This window comes from Rhinichthys klamathensis, unplaced genomic scaffold (assembly GCF_029890125.1).
Source record: "Rhinichthys klamathensis goyatoka isolate OS25496 unplaced genomic scaffold, OSU_Roscu_1.1 h1tg000003l_1, whole genome shotgun sequence".
Classification (NCBI taxonomy): Eukaryota; Metazoa; Chordata; class Actinopteri; order Cypriniformes; family Leuciscidae; genus Rhinichthys; species Rhinichthys klamathensis.
This window is the reverse complement of record NW_026606556.1, coordinates 2,795,846-2,800,133: the sequence shown is the minus strand read 5'-3', so window position 1 is coordinate 2,800,133 and position 4,288 is coordinate 2,795,846. Positions and strand designations below refer to the sequence as shown.

Below are 4,288 nucleotides of genomic sequence, written 5' to 3'. Positions count from 1 at the left end.
TTTAAAAAGATCCTCTCTGTCCCTTGTCTCTTTTAGGGAAATTTGCTCTTTCAATGTTGAAGCGCTCAGGGGGACAGTCTCTGCACTTATCTGTGCAAAGCTCTTTTACACCAACACTAGAACAGCTTCCGTCTTGTTCCGTACTTGAACAATAATTGAGAGCTGAGTGAAGTAATGTCCGCTTGGCTCCAAAGCGAAAGCTTAATGTGTGGGTGTTGCATGCTGCCTTATATACCCGTATGTACAGGAGTGCTTTCCCAGATAGCAAAAAATATCGGCACGGCTTCTTTTTGCCGCCGGCCCCAAACTGTCGGCTATAGGTGCGCCCCGCTGGCGGAGATGAAACGTTTGCCGCCGAATACGTCACTCCCATTTCTTGCGAGATGCCGCCGGCGAACAGCCGCCGGGCCGCCGACTTCATTCTCTCTGGCGGTTGCCGCCGTCTAAATGAACCGCGGCCGGCTGGCGGCAAGCCGCATTGAAATCGACCAGCCATGTCATTGGCATGAGTGGAACTGGCAGCATTTTAACTTTCACATTTAAAGCGATTATAATTATTATGTGAATTATATCAAATTTTGTTATTGTTGTTGCTCCAATGTCATTAGGGTTTATAACAGATTTGACTCAGTCTGATTCCATGATAAGGTTTAGGAAAATACATTTAAATTACGTTGAAACTCTGAAGCGATTCAGTGATAGGCCTATGTAAAATATATAGAATTATTTTATTCACTTAAGGTGACAATTCTTTACATTTCTTTGATTTATGCACAATTGAGATGCACAAATAGTCCAAAAAGAATTCCTTTTGTAAAACTTACTTGGCAATAAATATCTTTCTGATTCTGATTAGGTTTTAAAATAAATATTTCATTCAATGAACAATTTAGCAGAATAAATGGATGAAGTTAGACTTTTCACCAATGCCTGAAATCAGTGAACAGTGAAAGACATCTGCAACTTGGCCAAAAGCTTGGGTATGCTTTAGATTTTTTTTATTAATTTGCAACCATGGTAATATTTATAATAAACATGAAAATCCCTGTTTTGACCTGAAAGATAAAGTGAAATATTTAGAAATATTTAGTCTCTCTGTTACCCCAGGAAATTTCGTTTATGTCTTTCATTTTTTTTACAAGCTCGATTTTTTTATTTATTTTACCTTTTACAGGTAAGGGATTAATTTGCAATTGCGAGTTTTGCAATCTGTACAAATGTTTAAAGGGTCACTCCACCCATTTCAACATTAATCTTTATTGAAAGTGGGTCATATATGTAGTTGAAATGTAAAAGAATTTTTGAATTTGGTGCCCTCTTGACCGAGAAAAGACAGAAAATAACTTTATGGCACATTTGTATTTAAGACAACAACTCCCGCAATGCACCACATTGCACAGCTCCGCAAGCCACTCCCACTAATCCAGAACAGCGCAAACATCAGAGAAATCACTCTTCCATCTACAAGGCTAGCTGTCAAAAGAGTTTGAAATTCATTTCACACAAAATGTCTAGTTAGTTGGCTGTGGCGAGCAGGACGAGGGACGTCAGAGGACGGCGCGAGTGATAATGAATGACACCTGTGAGACGCAGCGGTCTCATATCTCTCACGGAGGAGATATCTCTCACAACAACGAACCCCGTTACATTGGCAAACTCATTAGCGAATTACTCCTCGTTTGTATTTCTTTCTATATGGTGAATTATTGCATTATACCTGGATGTTCAGTCAGGCGAAACTAGGATGGTTCACATCACAACACAAACGTCCGTGTGCTCGTCTGATTCAGAGATTTCGTCCAGGAGAAATTGCCATCGTTGAAATTCTCTGCAGCAGACAGTCACTATCTGTGTCCGTAGCGCACAGCGAGAGCACAGGCACCAGCAGTCCGCCCAGCTCGAGCCAGTCTGGGCTCCTCGTCCGCCTCCTGTTCCTCCATCAGCCTCAGCTGCTCTTTGATATTGCGGCTCGTAAAAATAGCCACGAACATCGGATTCGAGCAGCAGAATTTCAAAATCCTCTTCTTCCATATCATGTTTAGTTTCCTCCGTCATTGTCGTAACTTCCTATATCCACAGCGCTTGTTAGCTTAGCTTATAAACAAGATGGCTGATATTGATTTCAGTATCTGCAAGGGAAGTCCCACCCACTGATCTGTGATAGCTCTGTTAGCGCATTAGGTCCAACCCCCTATGGGCGGGGTTTGAAAGGGTGGGAACTTGTGCTTGTAGTCTTTACAGAAATCCCCCCCTCTTACACTTCCTCCTACAATGACGTAAAATGACGATTTTTGCGTCATTGTAGGAGGAAGTGAAAAAGGTAAATAGTGGATTTCTCTTGTCTCAGGGGAAAATGAGAGAGTTTTGCACGACCATTCAATAGTATGACTGGGTTTCTAACAATGGAAAGCTTAATGCAAATGGGTGGAGTGACCCTTTAAGAAAGTATTAAAGCACAAACAGAGAAGTACCTCCACCGGCCGAGAGGGGCAGTACCTAAAAAACGGAAGCAGATTTACCAACACAACAGTGGCCACTCGTCACACGATTTCAGTATTTGGAGACGATATCCTATAGTCATTGACTACGATCTTTAAAGTAAGTACATTTTTCCTTTTTGTGTAACGCAATATTATGTTCATTGTTTACATTTTTAGTTAATCTTTTTCAAATATGTTCTTGCCTTACTAGTCAAGCTAGTAAGTTAGCCTTGTTTACAAAGTTTTCGTCATGTTTCTGACATAGCTAACGTTAGTTAGGCTAACGTTACTTAGTTTCTTCCTGGCGTTAGTTTTTTCTTTTCTTCTTTTATCTATATTTACGTATGTTTATGCAAGTGTGAGTACTACAGTATGTGGTTTAAGATAGTATTGGTCAGTCGAATAATTAACTAACTTACGTAACCAAATCCTGAAGGACAATTCTCCCGCCCACGTGGGAATGGTAACGTTAGCAAAATCTTTACAACAAGAAAGACTGATCAGTATAACTTGTGTTGTTTTCTAACTAAACATAATGATGTTTTGTTTGATTCGACAACCATGCTGCTAGTCTAGTTTAACTTAGAGTGTTAGCTAACACATGCTGCTTCGCCTTTTTTACTCACTGAATTCACGCATGTTCGACATGTTGAAATGTATCTAGCTACAGTAGATCGCCAAAGCTTTACATCTAGAAAGAAAGCTTTACATCTAGAAAGTTTAACTTTTGGTGTTTTCTTACAAAAATAACGATGTATGTGTGTGTGTGTGTGTATATATATATATATATATATATATATGTATATGTATATATGTGTGTATATGTATATGATTGTGTTTGTCTGAACATTGTTTTCTGTTGATCCACTTCTGAAAATGACTCGTTTTTTGAAGGGGTAAGCATTTTAATGTTATTGATTTTGCCTGGAAATTAATCAAAAAGTATACTTTATGCAAAATGTTCTTCTATTTTAGATGGTTCACATTGTTCAGTTTATCAACGAGGAGGATCTGCCATTTGCAGTGGTTCCGCAAGAGTGGCTCAGCGAGAGCATGTGCCATTGGCCCCCATTTAACCTCAGCAAAAAGACGAAGGCAACAATTTAGCCATCCTCTGCACACCTCCACACAGCACCTGGGAGAAACATCATTTTAAGTTCATGAAGGGAGCAGGTAAATGGGTCTGACTTGTGTATTTGATTTTCCTGTATTTCATCTGTGTAATTTATTTTCTGTTTATTGTGGATAACTGACTCTTTCATTCATTATCCCCTACTCTAGAATCTTGGAAGTCTCAAGAAAAAAAACTCTAGAAAGATGCATCGATTCCAGAAAACCAGGAAAATGCTGAACTGGTATGTAAAATCTATTGCTGTTATGCTGGATTTGTGATCCTGCCACTAAACTATACCATTTGTTAGATTTTCACATTTCTGTTTCCTCTTTCTCGCAACCAGGTTTCTCCCCAGTAATCCAGACTCCACTTCACAGAGCCAAGAGTTTGAGTACAAGTAAGTGATGTTATTCGTGAAGTTTTTTTGTCTTGGAAACTATTGCTTCTATTTGAAGTCGGCATGAACCGGAAGTTACAAACGACTTTTCTCCAGTGTTGTGACGTATTTAAAAATGAAACGATATATTGAACGGAGGGCAGGGTTTTACTCTAGCGCTCCTCTTCTCCATCTCTGCTCATAGCACGGTTTGAGGGGAGTTGCCACGCCCTCGCGCCATAGCACATGACCGGAAGAGAAGAGAAGTCGTTTCGAGGGGGGAGGGAAGGGTAACGTATTTGATTAAAGATTATAAGG

At 39.8% G+C, this 4,288-nt stretch overlaps 1 long non-coding RNA gene across 1 annotated transcript; it reads left to right on the top strand.

Annotated features, from left to right (window-relative positions):
* The first annotated feature begins 3,473 nt into the window (after positions 1–3,473).
* LOC130084183 (uncharacterized) lies at positions 3,474–3,992 on the top strand. The gene is made up of 3 exons (XR_008806903.1): positions 3,474–3,653; positions 3,762–3,835; positions 3,938–3,992. It is a non-coding gene; the product is annotated as an uncharacterized LOC130084183 (long non-coding RNA).
* The last annotated feature ends 296 nt before the right edge of the window (positions 3,993–4,288 follow it).